This window comes from Peromyscus leucopus, unplaced genomic scaffold (genome assembly GCF_004664715.2).
Source record: "Peromyscus leucopus breed LL Stock unplaced genomic scaffold, UCI_PerLeu_2.1 scaffold_242, whole genome shotgun sequence".
In the NCBI taxonomy this organism is placed as follows: Eukaryota; Metazoa; Chordata; class Mammalia; order Rodentia; family Cricetidae; genus Peromyscus; species Peromyscus leucopus.
The window spans coordinates 232,714-253,559 of record NW_023505115.1 but is presented as its reverse complement, the minus strand read 5'-3'; positions in this window follow the sequence as shown (position 1 = coordinate 253,559).

Genomic DNA, 20,846 nt, shown 5'->3' with positions numbered 1-20,846 from the left:
CTTATATAAGGCAATCCTTTTGCTCCAGCCGCTCAAGTCTTGAGACTACAGACATGAGCCACACCTGGCTGATGCAACAGTTTTAAAATGAACATGATGTTCTCAAGCTAAAATCAGCACTGTATTAAAAATTAAGGCATCAACACCAAATACTCATTACTTCTAGAAACCCAGGTGGTTTACTATTAGGAAACAAAATAGAAAGACATTTAGTAAAATTTAGCATCCTTTCCTGAGGAAAATGAACCTCTTCGTAGAAATTAGACTGTAGTTTTATTAATGGGATAAAGTGAGTCAATGAATAGTATTAAGAGGATGACTTAAGCTGAAAAAGTGTGGAAGGTTCATTCTCCAGCTTTGGTGGGATAAAGATGTCATCATCAGTTTTCCTGTAGGTGCAAGCCAATGTGAAACTACAGGAAAAATGAAAGTGAAAATTGGAAGCAAGAAGTCAGGGGCATGGTGCAAGCCGTCTCAGCACTTGGGAGGCCAAGGCAGGAAGTTCAAGTTACCTTAAGACTACGAAGTCATACTATCTTAAAAAACAACTGAAGGAAGGACGCAAAACAGGCACCTGACACAAGTTGAAGCCCTAGCCTCTGCGGTTCAAGCCTACCTTTCCCTGTCTGCCCTGGGATGCTTTGGTTCAGACTGGGAGGCACACCTGACCCTGGAGCTATAGAGGTGGCTCAGCACGAGGTGTGTGTGTGTGTGTTGGGGCATGCTTGCTGTCTTGCTTCCTGTCTATGTCAGAGTCTCATCTAGCCTCTAAGTCCAGCAACACACCAGCTGAGTGCCTGTCTTTGCAGGCACCATCTGTCAATCACGTCTTCTCCATTGTGTGGGATCAGCTACCAGCCTCTCTAGGCGACTAAAGACGAATAAGCTCAGCCTTTCCCTATGGATTGCCCAACCCTAGGGAGTGATGTCTGCCTTTGGGTTTCCGCCTAGATGATATCTTAGGGTTATTATGTCGCCTTTTTAGTTTTTCAAAACGTAGTTGTCCCATTTAGCGTCAGCTGTCAAACCTGACATAGCCCAGAGGTATTTGAGGGAGTCTCAACTGGGGGGATTTGCCAGGTCAGATTGCTCTGTGGTCATGGCTTCAAGGAACTGTCTTAATTGTTGGTTGATATGGGAGGGCCCAGCCCACTGTGAGCTTTGCCATCCCTGGGTAGGGGGTCTGGAGCTACATAAGAAAGCCAGATGAGGATGAGCTGGCGAGCTCTCCCATGATTTCTGCTTCAATTCCTGCTTGATTTTCCTGTGGTTACTTCCCTCAATGATGGACTCTGACCTGCCAGGGTGAACTGAGGTAAACGTGCCTCCCACAAGTTGCTTTGGTCTATCACAGTGTCTATCACAGCAATAATAGGACAATAGTTAATTAGAATGCTAGTTAACTAAGTCATTTCTGTTAAAGCAACCCATACAGTTCTCTCTCTGCACTGTCCCTGGCACAGACTCACAAGAGCCTTAATTATTGTAGTTGGTTTAAACATACATATATAAAAAATTAGCCTCCTCCATACAACATTAGTAAAGAAATATGACTTGCTGGTCGCTAAGATTGCAATCCTAGATGTGGAGGTGTGTTTTGCGGGGGTCAAGGGATGGATTACCTGTTAATGGGGATGGTGAGGAGCTGTGTGGGGTCCTACACAGGTTTGCTTACCTCATAAACATAGTCTGTTTCAAAGATGAGGTCAGCAAAGGGTGAATACCCAGAGTCAAAATTGTCAATGTTTTACAAAGACGGTTCTTTGGTGGGTTCATGAGGAGCAGTGGACTCCCCAAAATACTGTCTGTATGTCAAAAGGGTGGACACAATGCCTACTCTACCCACTGTCCCATAACTCCTGTTTTATCAGGTCCCTCGCGTGCACTGACTCAGTGGGTGTCTCAGAACCTCCAGCACACCCAGAGCTATGACTAAGCCAGAGCTGATGGTGTCCACGAGGCCAATGATCTTGGGGGCTGGGCATAAGGAGGCATGTTGAGTCAGTGACTTCTTGGGGTAAATCTCCCTGCAGATGGATGTTCATGCATGTCTCCTTCACGGCTCGGTGGGAAGTGTATCTTCCCTGCTTCCGTGTCAGTTTGAAGAATGGCACCAGAAACTTTCCATCGACTCTTTCAAGTGAGAAGACCGTTAAGTACAAAGACACGGGTTCAGGTTTGTACCTAGGAAGGCCCAGAAAGACTAAGTTTAAAGCTTGTTTCCTAGGGCAATGGGATAGGAACTGAGGAGATGGGAGGTGAGAGCTGGGGTTGTTTAATTTTTCACATATATAGACTTGTATGTTGCATGCAAAGCAAGCGAACTTTTATAGTGTATTCAGCTGAGCAATTGAACATTTCTGACCGCTCTTTCTCTGTGTTGCTAAGCCTTCTTTCCAAACATCACTTAGAAAAAAAACCTTTTATTTATGATGATGATGATGTGTGTAGTAACTGTATGTGAGTGAGGGCATGCAATGTACCACAGTGTGTGTGTGTGTGTATGTGTGTGCAAGTCAGAGGACAACTTTCGAGAGTCATTTCTCTCCTGCCACCGTGGGTTTGGGTTGAACTCAGGGGTTTCCAGGTTTGCTTAGCAAGTCCTTTTACCCGGGGAGCCCTCTCGTTGCCCTCCCAGGGTCCCTTTTTAGGCTGGAGTCACGGTGGGCTTGATCTCATCGGTGTTTTACCAGATGAACCCTTCCTGGGCCTTGAACTGAACAAACAGGAGGAAATAAGGTAGAGTGAGGAAACAATTCTTCTTGGGCAAGTCCTCTCTCTCTCTCTCTCTCTCTCTCTCTCTCTCTCTCTCTCTCTCTCTCCCCTTCTCCTCCCTCCTGCCCTCCCTCTCTTCTATTGGAAGTAGGATCTCCCTGGGGATCCTCGCAGTTGCCATCTATCACCTTCATGAAGCACGTCATAAATAAGCCTCATCTGGACACGATCCTCTGTAAATCTTTATTTAATCCACCAGCTTTCCTGTCTTAGGATCACTTGGTGTAATGCAGGCCATTCATCTCGTGATGGATGTGTACACGGTGGATATCATTTTCTCCTTCATAAATGGAGAAACTGAGTCCAGAGGTGCAGGATGATTGACCACAGTTTTTTCTGTCTTATCAGGGTAGCTCTGGGGTTCGTCCTCCCCGAGTTAGAGCTGATGGATAGCAGGCCAGAGCTTGTTGGAGTAGACAGCGGTTGGCGGCTTTGGGCTCATTATGAAACACATTCATCATCTTGCTGCCACCTCCCTCTGCTCCTCTTTGGAGTCCAATTCACCATTTCTCTGTGGTATTTGTTCATGACATGATCATACACAGACCTTTGGAACACACACACACACACACACACACACACACACACGCACGCACGCACGCACGCACGCACGCACGCCACGCATATGCATGCACATGCACAAACACAAGCACACGTACATGCACAAGCACACGCCCACGCCCACCCTCACACATGCAAGCACGCACATGTGCACATAGGCATGCAAGACAGTTTGGTCACACCTAAGTCACAGATAAAGCTGAAGGAAGCCTGCGAAGAATCTGTAGATAAAAACCCCAGTATCTGGGCAGGTAACACCCAGTGACAACAGAGCTGTGTTGACTTACACTTTTCCTTATCGCGGGGAATCAGGTATTCGTGTAAATCAGAAAAGGATTTGACGGATGCCAGCTCATTGGTGTCTCCAGCCAATAGACAGGTTTGGTTAAACAAAAATATATATTCTTCTTATCTCCAGTGGCGACTATCGCTGCGACTCCCCACTCCCCTCTCCTCCAAGCTCTCTCAAGACAAGGGCCTTATCTGGAGTTTGTAAGAGTTTCATGGCTTGCAGGCTCTGCTAAAATCACTCTGACAACGTGCAACCCGGGCCCAGCCTGAGTCATTGTGGCAGACAGATGAGCCCCGCTTATCTCTACTGTCTTGGCAATAAACACCCTTTTCTGAAGATGCTTGTTTAGACTACCCAGGGTAAGGCCAGGTACCAGCTCCCTCAGTGGGAGGGGTCCCGAGGAGCTGAGGTTCTACAGATGTCTGCTGAGCTGTTCTGTTTGAGAGATGTAGAACAGGAAACACAGACTCCCAGGAGGAACTGGCTCCCTGTCACATGGACTTCGAACATGTACAGAAAGGAAAACTCAGAAACGATCCCTCCAGACAGGGGGCTTTAGGGAAAGCAGGAAGTCTTGGGCTGGGAGTAAGGATGGGGACAGACAGGGAAAGGTGAAAGCAGTCTGGAGGAGAGTGGGTCACTTAGAAAGACCACAAGGATCTGGGGGTTCATTCTTCTGCTTGTTGGAAGAGATGACGGCCTCGATAGAGGATTGTGGGCGGCAGCCGTGTGGCTTCTGGACACAGTGAGGTGCAGTGGAAACTGGGCAAGGCTCTGCCCCTCATCTGCTGAGGGTTCACCTTGGCTGTGTCTCTGCCTCCAGAGCTGTCCTTCCAGAACAAGGGCACAGTGCCCCAAGCTGCAGGAGATATCAAACCCTCCTCTGCCCAGCAGGAGTAAGGTTGGAGTTGGGGGGCTGTGAATTTGTCAGGAATGGGCTGTTTCCCTCCCTCTTAGGCTTCTCCGCTTTTAGGATCAAGCCAGCAGTTGGTCAGAATGCAGGTCCTGGGGGTGACCCCAGTCAGGGGACCACCTTGTGAGGACTTGTACGTCACCTCCACCTGTCGCTCCACCCCCGGAAGAGTGCCCATCTCACACACCAACAGCCTGATGGCGTAGATGCTTCGCTGTCCCTGAGAGATCCACCTTTGTCTTGCTTTGGCTTCTGCAGGTCTTTCCGCCAACAGTTCAGCCACAGCGTCCCGTGTTTTCATAACCGCTAATGCTGCCGGCTTTTTATTTTAGGAAATGTAGGCACGATCCTTTGGCCGTTTTCAGTTGCATTGTTTTGTATTTGTTGGTAAGCTACAGGAATTTTATTTTATTTTTTTTAAAAAAACCTTTTTATTGATTGTGGATTTTCACAACATGCATCCTCAACTCACTTATCTCCCTGTCCCTCACTTCAGCCCTCTGCCCTTGCAACCTCCTCCCAAAAACAAAATTTAAAAGCAAAACAAAAAAAAAAAAAAAAAAAAACAAAACACAAACCAAAAAAAAAAAAAAAAAAAACCCAAACAAATAAAAAAAAAAAATCTCGGCCTGGAAGCTGGCATGGCCCAGTGAGTCACACAGTATACCCTCTAGTCCACACATCTTCACTTGTAGGCGTTCATTGCAGTGAGTCATTGGTCTGGTTGGAGGCCTCTGGCTTCTGCTACATTCTCCATACCAGGCCCTCACTGGGGCTCCTCTTGGATATCCTATTGTGCCATGGAGATCCTGTAGCTTTGGATCTGCAGTTCCAGCTCCTTCACATGCTCCAGCAGTTCATAGATGAGGTGGATGCTGGGGTGGGCTACCTTGTAGTCCTGGTTCGGCCTGGGTGGTAGCTGGGCTGGTCAGCCTGCCAGCTTCCCCTCATCGTCACCAGGGCAAGCTCTCCAGCACTGTCCCGGCTAGCTCACCCAATGTAGCAGACAGCAGGAGCGGGCCAGCTCTCCTGTTCTCACACCTTTGGGTCCAGCTCGCCTGCACGCGCACCACCAGGGTCCACTCTACTGTTTTGCCCAGACGAGGTGTAGGGCCAGCTCTTCCATTCTCATGGCCCCGAGGCTGGCTTTCCCGCCTGTTGAAGGTGGCTAGTCGGGGAGGGCATACTTCCTTTACCCTTGCCATCTCGTGGGATACAAGGGAAGGGGCGGGGGCAGTTCTCTTGCTCTCGTGCCCACAGACCCAGCTCACCAGGGCCCTCAACAAACAGGTTAGCTCTGTGGTGCTGCCAGGCAAGGTGCTGGGCCCGCTGTCCCATGTGCCGCAGCCGGTGAGGGCCAGGGCCGGCTCTCCCACTCTCGGGGCCCCGGGACCAGCTCTCTCACCTGCCACAGGTGGCAAGGGACGAGGGGAGGGAGGGCATTGTTTTCCCCACCCATGCCACCACATGGCAGACAAAGGGGTTGTGGGGTGAGTCCTTCCTGCCACAGGAGTTCTTTATGTATCACTGATATTAACCCCTTCGTAGACAAATGGTGTGCAGATACTTCCTCCCATTCTACCACACACATTTTTACTCAGAAGATGTTAAGTATGAAGGACCACATAATTCATCTATTTTTTTTCTTTGTTGCTTGTGCTTTTGGGGTTAATAATTCTTTAGTTTTTAATACAGGCAATCTGGAATTGGAACATTGATCCAGGTTGAGGCATAAACATTCTTTCCCTCTGGGTGACCAGGTGCTGTCAATCTTGATAGGAGAGCCCTCTTTCAGAAGCCATGGGTCATCTTTGAGGCTCCTTGTTGACATCACTCTCTCCCTGCTCGGCCAGCTCAATCTGATGTCAATAATACACCTTCATCTCTCTCTCGTTCTCTCTCTTTTTTTCCCCCAAGGTCTCAGTTTTCTAGATTGTTTGGCCTGCTGCCTTCTGGGAGGTGTACTTGAGGATGACGGTAAGTTCCTTATGGTGTTAACTGGACATCATGAGAGATAGACTACCTTGGAGAGCTGAGGACAGAAGAGTCCCATGAACACAGGCCACAGACAGTGAAAAGGCAGCATGTTGTAGCCCCATGTTCTTTTAGGAGTGTGAGTGGGAGGGAGAGTGTAGCAAGCTTCCTTGTTGGACTATCTTTGGGCTGCCAGCCTGCAAATGGTGACACAGAAACTTATTATTAATTGTGAAAGCTTGGCCTTTAGCTTAGGCTTGTCTCAACTAGCTCTTTACAATTTAAATTAGCCCCTTTCTTTATATTAACCTACATTCTGCCATATGGCATTACCTCTCTTTCATCTTGCATCTCCTTTTCCCTCTTCATCTGGCAGGTGACTCCACCCTTCTTCTTCCCAGAGTCCTCTCTGTCACCGGAAGTTCCACCTAACATCTTCCTGCCTAGTGACTGGCCATTCAGCTCTTTATTAAACCAAACAGAAAACACCTTGGCAAAGACACATCTTTACAGTGTAAGCAAATATTCTGCAACAGGAGAGGGAGGGTGAGGGAGGCAGAAGAAGAGGACGGCATCTACCTGCTCCACCCCCCACCCCCACACCTATGGGCAGACCTTTCTGGTAACATTTGGGTCAGAATTCACCTTTTCTCTTCAGAGCTGCTTCCCTTTTGAGGCTCTCAGCCTGCTCTGTCAAGCACTCATCTTTTACTTCATGTCATTGTTATTGTGGAAACGAATCCACCCTCCCACCCAACATTTAGAAAATCCAAAGAAATTGGGACCCTGCTACAGCTCTGCATCTGGCTGTAGCAAGATGTGGTCCACACCATGTCCTGCTGGACCCTCTCAAGATGTAGTGCAGTGAGAGGAATGTAGTGTACTGAGAGGAAGGTAAAGACAGGCAGACAGAGCTCTGTGTCTATTTCGGTTCATGTTTTCATTAGAGCCGGTAGTCCTGTATTTACATATATATTTTCCTCTCCTCTCCATCGTTCCTTCCACCATTAGAGACAGCACAATCTCTCCCTTCTTAAAACCCACAATTCTCTCTTACTTAATTCACACTGCCCCCAACGAGAACAAGAGAACACAAACACTCCATGAATGGTGAGAAGTGTACTCACACAGCACAAGATATTACATCCAGGCATAGGAGGTGATGCTGGGTGGGGCAGCTGGGCTCCCCATGCCTTCTTCTCTGGGCAATGGGGAAGCGTTTAGTGTTTTGGGGTTTGGGGGAAGAGGAGAGGGAGGGTCCAGGTGTCTTGCTGAGGTTGTCAGACTTGGAGGCCAGCACCCTTACTGGCTGACCCCAGGCTGGAGGAGAAGCCCAAAGCCAAAGTGGCCCTGAAATGCGGAGGCAAGAAGCCTGTTCTGAAATAGAGGACCCCACAGTGGACAGGCATGGGTTATTCCGACCTGTGTGAACCAGCTGAGGTGCTGGCGGACTTTGCAAGGCAGCTCTTCAGCCCCGTAAAGGAATAATCGGGAAGGTGCTATTTTTATTTATTTATTTATTTTTAATAAAGAAAAAGGAGGTTTTTTTGGGGCTTCCAGTTCTGGAGGTGCAAGATGAAGGCTGCCTCTGGCAATGGCCTTGTCAGCAATATCACATGGCAAGAGACAAGGAGCCTGTATCTCTGTCTGTGCCTATTCTTACAAGGCACCAGGGTTTAGTCACGGGGGCGCTCTGCCGATGGCTTCCTTTAATGGTTATTTTCCAGAAATCTCACTTCTGAGCACCACAGTCAGATTTAAAGCCTACCTTCTCAAGACTGCTGACAGAGATGGCAAAACTTCTTCGGGACAGCCGTCTTCAGACAATGGGAGGAGCCACAGGTCTGGAAGGCTTTGGGACACCAGAGAGCAGACTGACCAATCATATTCTCAGGAAGTCAGGCTGTGAAAGAGGGTAAGTGGTCCACAAGAAAGGCACTGGACAAAGGGCATGGTGTGTGGGGAGGGAACTGGGGCGTCTCTGGACAGTTTCAAGAGTCAAAGTGGCCAGGAGTCAGGTGGTGGATGGGATGAGGTGGGACTATAGACTCTGGGAAGTGACTTCTCCCAACAGGAAGTTCTTAAGGACTAGGCCAGCAGCAGCACCTTGCATGCTCCGCAGGGCATCTTGGTCGCCTGCCTCTTCGTAGGTAGGTGAAAGGTGATCTCTTCACTTCTGAACTAGGAAAGCAGGATCTCTCCCAACGTTTTCTTTGGAAAGGGAGCTCCAAAGGCCAGCGGATGGTCCTCCTCTTTCTAATTCTGCCCTTTTATGGGGCCCTAAACAAGGACAGCAGGGAATTAATAAAAAAGGTGGAGCCAAGACAAATAACAGAGTCCTTGCCCATGTGCACCCACAGTCTAAAGGTGTGAGTGTTGCAATCCACGGCTGCTGTTCTCAGGCAGGTGGGTGGAGCTCCCTCACCCTGAGGTGATGAGGGGCACAGAAGGGGCTGGCTGGCTCCACTCTCAGGAATGATGGAGATATGGGGGGGAGGGGCTCTTCTGGACAGTGCAGGGAGGGGGGCTGCTGATGGGTGGTACGGGTTGTTAGGGAACCTGAATGAAGCAGAGCTGGGGGCACCAGAGTTGGCATCCCTTGTTTTATAGGAGGAGAGGTGGGCATGTCTATTGTCGTGCAGATGGAGGGGGCAGAGCATACTGAAAAGCAAAGGTGGTCAGTGGCCAGCCCTTGTGGCACAGCTGCCCAGAACATCCGGAAGTGACTGTAGGTTCAGGAGTTCTCAGGGGACCACCCTGGTAAGTAGGGACAAGTTCCTGTGTGGAGGCAAAGACCCCAAAGAAATTAATGAAAAGTAATGTAGGTCTTGGGAACCTTAGCAAGGCCTGGCCAGGTGGAATGAGACTAGGCTTCTCATGTGACAAGCCCTGGGGAAGGCCTTCTGTGGGAGAGACAGGAGGGCTGTTCTGCAGGGGAGAGGGAGATGGATCTGTGCTTACCTAGGAAGGCTGCCAGCACCAGGTCACTCCACAGAGAAGATGACTCACCAGGCCACCATACTTTGGTTAAGAAGCTTTCTAAAACCAGAAATTCAAACTCGAAGGCATCATATTCAAGTGAGATAAGCTGCCCACAAGAAGATAGAAGAAGCCACTGTGGTGGCACACGCTTGTAATCTCAGAACTCAGGAGCCTAAGTGTAGTGGTTTGAATGAGAGCGGCCAGCACAGACTCATATATTAGACTGCTTGGTCCTCAGCTGGAGAAAGTGTTTGGAAGGATTAGGAAGGGTGGGCTTGTTGGAGGATGTATTTATTAGTCAGGGTTCTCTAGAGTCACAGAACTTATGGAATGCTCTCTCTCTCTCTCTCTCTCTCTCTCTCTCTCTCTCTCTTCCACACACACACACACACACACACACACACACACACACACACACACACAGAATTATTGAAATGACTTATAGGTCACAGTCCAACTAATCCAACAATGGCTGGCTATGAATAGAAAGTCCAAGAATCTAGTAGTTCTCAGTCCATGAGGCTAGGTGTCTCAGCTGGTCTTCTGTATACAATGGAATCCTGAAGTAGACTCCAATGCCAGTGAAGGAATGGATGTGCTGGCAAGGTGAGGGCAAGTAGGCAAAGAAGGAAACCCTCCTTCTTCCCTGTCTTTAAATAGGCTTCCAGAAGAAGGTGTGGCCCAGATTAAAGGTGTACCTTCCTGCCTCAAGATCCAAATCAAAAACCTGTGTCTTCGAGCCTCAAGATCTGGATCAAAAGGCATGTTGTCTTCTTGTCTCAAGATCTGGGTTACAGGTGAACCCTCCATTTCCAGGTTGTAGTTCATTCCCGATATAGACAACTAAGAATAGCCTTCACAGAGAGATTCCCAGTTAGCTCTTTCTGTCTCATGGTTGTGCTTGGGATGCAAGCTCTCAGCTCTTCCTCCAGTACCATGACTGCTTGTCTACTCCCAAGACAGTCATGGTCTCTAACTGTCTGAAACTGTAAGCCCAAGAGACTCTTCTATAAGTTGCCTTGGTCATGGTGTATTAGCACAGCATCAAAAAGTAACTAAGATGTTGGGATAGAAGATTTGCAGTTTGAGGCCAGTCTGTGCTAATATAGTGAGACCTTCTCTTACAGAGATTGAGAGGAGGAAGGGTGGGATTATGGACCTCTAGAGTTGATGGACTCATAGAAACAAAGTAGAATGGTGGGTGCCCAAACTGGGGGATGGACAGTTGATATTTTTAAAAATTTCTAATTGAAATATTATATCATTTAGCCCTCCTTCCTCCAACCATTCCCATGCCCTTTCACATTTGTGGCCTCTTTTTCTTTAATTATTATTGTTACACACCACACACACACACACACACACACACACACACACACAAGAATAAATATATAAATACAAACTGCTGAGTCTGTTTCATGTTGCTTATATGTATGTTTTTAGTGGGTATCAAATACCCACTTGGTATTTGATAGCCAATTAGGGGCTCATTCCCAGGGAAGATTAATTCTCTCTCTCGGCAGTAATGAATTGCTTCATCAGGGAGTGAGGTCTCATGAAATTTCCCTCATCCATATTGGCATGTCAACTGGTGTTGCTGTTGCTCAGGTCTGTGTAAGCAGCTGTATTGTTGAAGTTTCATGCATGCAGCTTCCCTGACATATATAGAACATACAATCTAGCTGCAGACTCCCTGGTCCTTTGGCAATTACAATCTTTCCTGCCCCTCTCTGTCAAGTTCCCTGAGCTGCAGGGTAGAAGTCGTGTGATGTCAGCTGGAGCTGGCTGCTCCACAGCCAGTTAGTCCCTGCATTTGGCTAACTATGGCTTTTTGTGATGATTTCAGTCTGCTACACAAAGAAGCTTCTGTTCGTTTTGTTTTGATTTTCAAGACAGGGTTTCTCTGTGTAGCTCTGACTGTTCTGGAACTTGCTCTGTAGACCAGGCTGGCCTCAAACTCACAGAGATCCGCCTGCTCTGCCTCCCGAGTGCTGGGACTAAAGGTGTGGGCCACCACTGCCTAGCATAAAAAACAAAACAAAACAAAAACAAAACAAAACAAAACTTAAATTATTTATTTACTCATTTACATGGATTCATTTACATGGGGAGCGTGTGTGTGTGTGTGTGTGTGTGTGTGTGTGTGTGTGTGTGTGACCACACATGTGTAGAGGTCAGAGTACAGATGGAGAGCTGTTCTCATCTTCCACCTGTGGTTCTAGGAATTGAATTCAAGTTTCTAGGCCTGTTAGTAAGTACTTTTATATACTGGGCCATCACTCTGGCCCATGGCCATTTTAAAAAAAAAATGTCATTTTATCACAATACAAAATGATTTTTTTTTTTTAAATTTTTCGAGACAGGGTTTCTCTGTGTAGCTTTGCGCCTTTCCTGGAACTCACTTGGTAGCCCAGGCTGGCCTCGAACTCACAGAGATCCGCCTGGCTCTGCCTCCCGAGTGATGGGATTAAAGGCGTGCGCCACCACCGCCCGGCTACAACATGATATTAATGAATGCTAAATCTGGCTAGGATGTAGTTCGTTGGTTCCAGTTGGTTAGAATGCATAAAGTCCCAGGCCTGCCTGCTCTCCTCAGTACGGCACAGACGACCTGTGGCGCACACCTCCAACCCCAGCAGCCCTTACGAGCATAGGCAATTCTGCTACATAAAGAGCCTGTGACCAGTCCAGACCTATCCAAGACCCAGCCTCAGAAGAAGACAATACAAGCAGAACAGCTCTACAATGCACTTTGCAAGATTTTCTGTGTATTCAATGGCTTTGACCTTGTATGGCTTCCTGAGTGAGTGGATGATTGTGGATGAAAAGCCAGGTATCCGTTACCATGGACCATAAAGCCAGCTCATCTATCCTTGTCTCTACATTTATCTCCTCAGACTGGTGGTCTACCCTCCGGAGCCTGGGAAAGGAGAAATCAGTCATAGGACCTAGCCTTCCCTAGATCTTCCCGTCACAGCAAAGCGGCCAGAAAGAGCACAGCAGCCCAGCTCTCGAGCAGCCAGTGTGGTGCAGAGCCCAACACATCTGCAGCCACATGCTTCAAGGACAGGAGTCTACCCCTGAACACCTGAGCACCCCGACTGGCACGATGACTTCCATATAGTGTAGCATACCCTCAGGCCTACGTATGTAAAATACCACCATGAGGGTTGGGATGTAGTCAATGGTAGAGCACTTACCTAAGATACACAAAAGTCCGGACCTCAGTCTCCAGCGCCACCTAAACAGTGTGTGGTGTACACCTGCAGTCCAAGCACTCCGAGTTAGAGGCAGTGAGGGCAGCCGTTCAGTTCATCCTCAGCTACACAGCATTCCAGGTGAACCTGCAATACATGCGACTCTGTCTCAACGCAAGCAAAACACTCCAAAACACAACCATGCACGTATTAAGCAGGCCGTGTCTGGAGATGACGTCACTTTGTGGCAAGTGTTTTTTAAACAGAAGAAGAACATGCTAAGATAATAATTTAAGAGTATAGCCTGGCAAATTGGCACACCAGAAACAGCCATTCACTGCTGTTATCACGAATGCTGTGTATGCAACTGTAGTCTGGACACTCAGGCCACCCAAGCAGTAGTTGTCCACACCAGCTTTGCCCCAGGCAAAAGAGGAAAGTATTGCATTAGGCTGTTAGGACATTTAAATGTCACTAAGTCATTGTATCTGCCGCATCTGCTGTTATGTGAGTTGCATACGAATCATGGCGTGTGGTGCCAAGGCATTATAACAGACACTGGCTCCCTCCCGCCCCCTAGCACTCACCAATGCTTCTTGTTGGTAAAATTTAGGAAATGCACACTGAGTTCCTTTCTTTCCCTCAGATTTGTAAGAGAGGCAGATGGCCTTCAGCTTTGAATTTGGCACAGACAGACATCTTCTGGGAGCCTCTTAGACCTTAAATCCCTATTCTCTCAGGACGTCTTCATGTGTGTGTGTGTGTGGGGGTTCTTTGGAACTGGTTTATAAAATATTGCTGTAACCCCTGGTCCATGATGAGCAAAGCTATTTTTAGCAATCACCTGTGGTTATGGAGTCTTTACAGCCTGGCTCCATGGCTCTTCCAGAGTGATGCTAGACCAGTGGTCATCAGTGACCCTGCTAGGCAGAACAGGTGCCTGGCCCAGGCTTAAGGCAGGGTACCTCCAACCAGCTCTGTGCCAGAAGCCAAATGAGATGTAGCAGGAAGTATTAAATCATCTAGATGTTTATTTCTTATGACATGAAACATCTGGGCTCTAGAGTCATGCGGAATGGGAGTGCTGGAGGTAATACCTCTCAAGGTTGGATTTGGCTCCCTGTGCTGGAATCTGTCAAGAGACATAGGAGCTGGAAGAGATTAGAGGATCTGGGATCTGGTCCAGACAGAACCTTCTCAATGGTGGGTAGTATAGACTCCTTTCAGAGTGACAAGAGAAGGCTCTCCTCTCAGGCAAGAAGGAGCAAGCGGGAGCAGAGCAAGGCAAGGAGCAAATTGGTGTAGGGCAGTGGAGCAGATTAGGAAGGCCCAGGTTCATGTCCTTCCTGGAGAAGCAGATGAAGAGACTTGTAGCAGGGTGGTTAGAAGCTGTAGCTTCCACGCCTCATCTGTGAAAAGGAAAGCACGTGTCCTCTAGTTCTTGAACATGTGCTTCATCCCTTGGCTCAAATCCGGATGGAGCTCTGCGGCCACATCCTCAGCATCATCTGTGCAGAAGTCACGGGCGCTGAGCGCGTTCCAGCAACTTAGGCTCCTTCCAGTCTATCTAGTTTTCTTTGGCTCCAGTAAGTTCCTGTTCCTTTGCAGCCCTTCAATAGCATCATTTCCTCTGTGTCTCATAGATCAAGACAAAGCTTATGGATGCGGGGTGTGTGTGTGTGTGTGTGTTGTGTGTGTGTGTGTGTGGTGTGAAGAAAGGGATGTTCACCTCTCAGGACAATGCGGCTGCTCAGTGAGCACATTGTTTGTTTGTATTAGTTATTTAGAGACAAGTTATCATGTAGCTCAGGCTATGTCACTGAGGATAACCTTGAACATCTATCCTTCTGACTGCCTCTTCAGTGCTGGATTACAGGGTGTGGCACCATGGGAGTTTATTCAGTGCTGGTGATGGAACACAAGGCTTCATGCATATAGCAAGCTCTCTACCAACTGAGCTACATCCCCAGCCCAGAGAGCGTATTTACGTAGAGCCTGGCCATGCTCATCCTGCGTTCCTTGCCACTTATAGGAGTTTTGCACAGAGAGTCCCTCCAGCTGTGAGCTGTCTCTTCATTCTTTAGCACTCTGCTGTCTTTACTCCTCCCTGTTCTTTATCTCCTCCTGGCTAGTTGCCTAGAAACTCCAAATTCCTTCCACTTGATTATACTCTGCTCTGCACTTGGCTGCTGCAGCCTCCACAAGCCAGCTAGGGAGGAACAAAAGACTCACAAGTGATTTGAGGAAACAAGAGATAATGGAGTGTCCCGGGGAATGGAAGAGCCATTCGGACCAGGAGCTGTTTACCCATCTACCTGACATAGCTGCCGCTAGGACGATGTGGGCTGGAGCCCTTGGTAGGACCCTGGGAACAGGAACACTGGAATAATTCAGACAGGCTCACTTCTGCCCTGAGGTCTGCAGCATGACTGCCTTGGGGTAGTGCTCAGAGTTCACTTGGAGCTGAGTGCGAAGGCTAAGGCCTGAATGGTGAGAGCTCTACACCCAGGGTGCAGACGGGGATGGTTTGGCATTTGCCACATCTGGTCTGGGACTGAGGTAAGGAAGCCCGTAGCACTGGAGTGAGGGTTTTGCCTCTAGGTTGAGCTGTCAGCTCCCAGATCCGGGCTGCCATTTTTAGATTGGTCCCTGTAAAGAGGCAACTTAGGGATTGCTGCAAAGATTCAATGAGATGCTGTCTTGTAGTGACTTGTGTATACTCATGCTCAACAAAACTTATTGTGATTTTACAGATACTCTGACTGGGAGTCGCACAGCTGTAGGGAGCTACACATTCATGTCCCTAAGGAAATACATCTGGCCGCTTTCATTGCTTCGCTTCTGTTCCTTCCCAAGCACACTCTGGCTCCATTTGCTCCTCATGTTTCCCTCTGCTTCACCCTCTCCCGGCACATGGCTGAGGAGAGCATCTGTGGTGTCCTGTGCCTGGTCTGTCCAGGGCTATGTGATAGGCCAGCAAGGAAACCTTGCCAGAGGATTTTGGGTAACTGGGCAGGAGAGGCTGGACTGTCATGTCTCGGGCAGGGTGTTACTGAAGGAGTCTTCTGGGCTGTGCAGCAGCTGTGTGAGTCTTCTCGGAAGTTATAGACAGAGAGACATTACCAGTCACGTGTTCAGTCACCACAGTTCCTGTTGCTGGGAGTGACCTGGATGATGTCTGTCTCTAGTTATTTTTTATTTTCACTTGTCTTTAAGATTTAGTTTACATGTATGAGTGTTTATCTGCATCTGTGTATTACCACATGCACGCAGTGCTGGTGAGGCCAGAAGAAGCAAAGGATTCCCTGGAACTAGAGTTACAGATGATTGTGAGCTGCCGTTGGGTGCTGGGACTTGAACTCAGGCCCTCTTACAAGAGCAGCAAGTGCTCTAACCACTGAGCCATCTCTCTAGCCCTTTGACTACTTTTTAAAGATTTATTTATATTATGTGTGTGTTGCACATACACGTATGTGAATGTCCAACAGAGGCAGAAGAAGAACCAGATCCCCCGGAGCCAGAGTCAGAGGTGGTGGTGAGCCATCTGATGTGTTGTTGATCTGTTCCCTACTGCTCAGAAGATTTCACAGTCCTGTGCTTTGTCATATTGGTGGTTGCCATCTTCTGAGAGAGAACTGGCTGGCTCCACCTGGGGAAGCCTTGTAGCAGCAGCCAAAGCTGCAGCACAACGTAAGTGTAGTAATAGGAGCAGTAATGTCCGTGTGAGTAATAGCAGTATAATGTCAATGGAGGTAATTATAGTAGTGTCCAGTGAGGTTAGAGTGGCAGTAACGTCAGTGGAGTAATCTGCATTTGCGTCAAATGAGGTAATAGTGGCAGTCAGGTCAATGGTTGTAAAAGTAGGTGTAATATGAAGGTAGCATAGCTGTATGCTTACTGCTTATGGATAGTGTTTGAAAACCTCCATATGTTTATCCCAGTGCTCATGTTGAGAGCAAGTCATGTAAATGCAGGCTTAGGTGTGAGCTAGCCTTGCCACAGTTAATGCCACAGCATCTGTCAAGTTGCTTAAAGCCTCTGCATCCCACATTTCTGAAATAAGTTGTAGAAATGGCTAAGAAGCCTATGAAAGGTGCCTCACCTGACTGATTACTTGGAGATAAAAATTAAAACCACAACATTACACCACATCCGTAAGGATGGCTGGCTGCTTACAAATAAAACCAGAATGAGTAGAAAAAAAAATGATGAGTAGACAAGTGGAAAACTGGGTGGGATTTTTTTTTTTTTTTTTCTAGACAGGGTTCTCTATGTAGCTTGCGCCTTTCCTGGAACTCACTTTGTAGACCAGGCTGCCTCGAATCACAAGAGATCCGCCTGCTCTGCCTCCCGATGCTGGGATTAAAGGTTGTGCCACACCACCCGGCTGGTGATCTTTAAGATGAAATCGGGGCGGGGAGACGGCTCAGTCAGGAAAGTGCCTGCTTTGGCAAGCGCAAGGGCATGAGTTCATTCCTAGAACTGATGTGCACTGTTGTTTTCTGTCAACCTGACACAACTAGAGTCATTGAGAGGAAGGATGCTGGGATGACTTTCCGTACATGTGAATATGTGTGCTATAATTGGTTATAAAGAAGCTGCTCTGCCTATGCGAGTCAGCTATAACCAGCAGGAAATCCAGGAGAGAAAGAAGAAGGCAGAGAGGGGAAGACCAAGCCAGCGCCAAGGAGCAACATGTAATGGGACGCAGTAAAGCACGGACCATGTGTGATACATAGATTAAGATTATGTTTAACATGATAGATGAGACATCATGGAATAGAAGAGCAGGGTGCTGGGAGGCTCTCAGGATCCACAAGGTGACCTCACCTTGTCTGCTGGCAGTGTCCAGAGGTGCTTGGACTGGTCTACTCTGTGACCAGCCTAGCAAATAACCTAGCGTCATCATAGAGCCTTTGTCCAGTGACAGATGGAGCAGATACAAGATCCACAGTCAGCACCAGCTGATTCCAGGAATCCAATGATGAGAGAGAGAGAGATTCTGCAGGCGAGGGATGTTGAGATCATGATGGAGGACATGCAGAGATGACTGGCCACACTAGTGGAAACCATGAACTGTGGACGTGGCTGTGAGCCCCATGGGACTGACGAGGTCCTCTGGACATGGAAGACGATTGTTTGGCTCAAATTGTTTGGGGCACCCAGCAGGGGATCGGGATCTGTCCCTGGGTATGGTAGGCTTCTGGGAATCTGTGCCTGTGTGTGACACCTTGCACAGCCTAGGCGCAGTGAAAAGGGCTTGGACCTGCTTAGGCTCAGTGTGCTGGCTCTGCTGACTCCCATGGAGACCTCGATTTAGGGAGTTAGTGCTTGGGAAAGAGGCTGGGGGAGGAGGAGGGAGGAGGGGTGTCTGTGGGTAGCATGAAGAGTGAGTAAAAAATTTCTTAATAGAGAAAAAAAGAATTATGGTTAATTTAAGTGTAAGAGCTAGTCAGTAATAAGCCTGAGCTAATGCCGAGCATTATAATTAATATAAGCTCTGTGTGTTTACTTGGGCCAAGTGGCTGCTGGATGTGGTGGAAGAGATTCATCTTGACTGCAGCCTGCAGGACAGAGAAACATCAACTGCAGAAGGAACCTCAGTTGAAGAAATGCTTCCATGCATTAGTGATCAATGCGGGAGGCCCAGCCATGGGGTGAAGCCACCACTAGCTGGTGTTCTGGGTTCTATAAGAAAACAGTCTGAGCAAGCCAGGGGGAGCAAGCCAGTAAACAGCACTCCTCCATGGTCTCTGCATCAGCTCCTGCCTCCAGGTTCCTGCCCTGCGTGAGTTCCTGTCCTGGCTTCCTTTGGTGATGAGCAGCAATGCTGAAGCGTAAGCCAAATAAACCCTTTCCTCCACAGCTTTGGTTTGGTCGTGGTGTTGTAGCAGTGATAGAAACTCTAGACAGGACATGATGTTTTAAAAAAGGAAAAGAAAAGGGAAAAGCTGGGCATGGTTGTTTGGGCTTGTAATCCCAATGCAGGGAGGCAGAGACAAGTAGGCCTCAGGATCACTAGCTAACCATCCTTTCCTACTTGATGAGCCAGTGGAAGACCCTGTCTCAGAAATGACGGATGGTGTCTGGCACATTGCCTTCATGATCACATGTACACATTTCTCTTACACATACCAACACGTACAATACAAATATCATACAATATGAAAAGAAAATTAAATGCAAAACTGTCATTTGATCAACCAGTCACACTTCTGGTAGATGTCCAAAAGAACCGAAAGCAGGCCTCAAAGAGGCACTTGACACAATTTTCATGCAGCGTTGTTCCCAATAGCCAACCCAAGTACCACGAATGGATGACGGATAAGCAAGCAAAGCTTCCTACACACGGAATGTTTCCACTTCTATGAAGGAAAGAAACTGTAGACAGACTTTCTTTCCGCTGCCACTCCAGATAGTGACATAGAGACTAATTACAATTATGAAGCTCGGCCTTAGCTTAGGCTTGTCCACTAGCTCCTATAACTTAAATCAACCCGTTATTTAATCTACGTTCTGTTGAGTGGCTCATCACCTCATCTCTCCATACTGCTCATGCTGCTTCCTCCATGCCCGGCCGGCGACTCCGAGTTCCTCTCCAGAGTCCTCTCTGCCCACAAGTCCGTCTATACCTCCTGCCTAGCCACTGGCTGTTCAGCTTTTACTACACCAGTCACAGCAATCCATTGAACACAGTGTACAAAGATCCCACCCCACAGAGATTCACACGCATGCTCCAACATGAGGGGCCTCAGTGGCACTGGGCTTAGCGACACACACCGGTGACAAAGGCGTAAATACTGGGTGGCACACTTACGTGAAGCCCCGAGTGATGGGTTCAGAGAGACAGAGCAGAAGGGGGTTGCAGGAGCTGGGGGAGCTGGTTTTGAATGGGCGGATGGCAGCATGTGAGGAGGGCTGCACACACTGGCCATCTCGTAAGTAATCCTCAACTTGACATGTGAATGTTTACATGGCATATTGTAACATATGTAACAACCACTGTTCTTAAAGGGAACAGGATGTCCTGCTTTTGTTCCTCAGATCTAAAATTGGGGGGAAGCCCCATTGTTCCCCCAGGACAGTGGAGTTGACCTGGTGAACACGTTTGACATCCCCAGAAGCATGCCAGATGGGACTCTCATTGAGACCGTGTGGATTCATACTGTGTTTCTGCACCAGTGCCTTGGATGGTCATCTTGAGTCCTTTCCTAACTGCCTTCCGGCCTTGGTTTCCTCATTCAGGAAGGAGCTGGTGTGCACAGGTGCCGCCTTCCCAGAGAGGCACTGACGTGGTGGGTGACGTGGGAAAACCGCAGCGATTGGCCTTGCTCCCCAGTCACAGAGTCGCCCAGCCTGGAGCCTCTCCTCCGAGGTTGTGAGGGACATGTGTGCCTGTGAGTGCACACGTATACCCGGGCCATGTGTCCATCTGCATGGTGACACTGGAGCAGGAACCTGTTGCTGTACATGCAGAGGGAAAGGGGCCCGACTGAATGCCATAGCCCTCATTCCGGTCCTTGGCATGAGGAACAGTGTCGAGTGTTTACCACATCGATTGACCTTAGCTTTCGCTCAACCACAGTTGTTTGAAGACCTCTATGGAATGTTAGTGCCTGAGGACTACCTCAGCTGCTCTGGAGGTGGCCTGGACCCAGCCATTTAAGGCTTCTTTGGTATTAAGGTATAGCCAGACAGTTACCTCTGTCCATGAGTCTGAAGAATAAACTCTTCTAGCCTAGCTTACATGGGCTTGGGCCCAGTTCCTGGTTGAGGAAGCTTGTATGGTACAAGGAGGCTACCTATAAGCTGTTTATTGCCTGCCTGAATACTAGGCAAATATTGACTGGAGGCTCCAGTGTCCTGCGGGCTACCTGTTGCTCCATGGCACGTCCCTGGTGAGATGGAGACAGACCTACTGAGTTTGGGCTATGGATGTATGATAACATAAAGTCAAACTCTCCCAGGAATACAATGCCATGACCTTCCAGGGAGTTAGCATGTTCAAGTACAGGAAAGGCCCTGGAGTGGGCTTTGGCTAAGTTTTGACATCTCTGACCTTTGGTCTCTGAATCTGTACGACAAGGATAGCAAAAACCAGCTGTGGTGTCACTCTGAGGGCAAAATGGCTTGCAATGTGTAAGTTTATTAA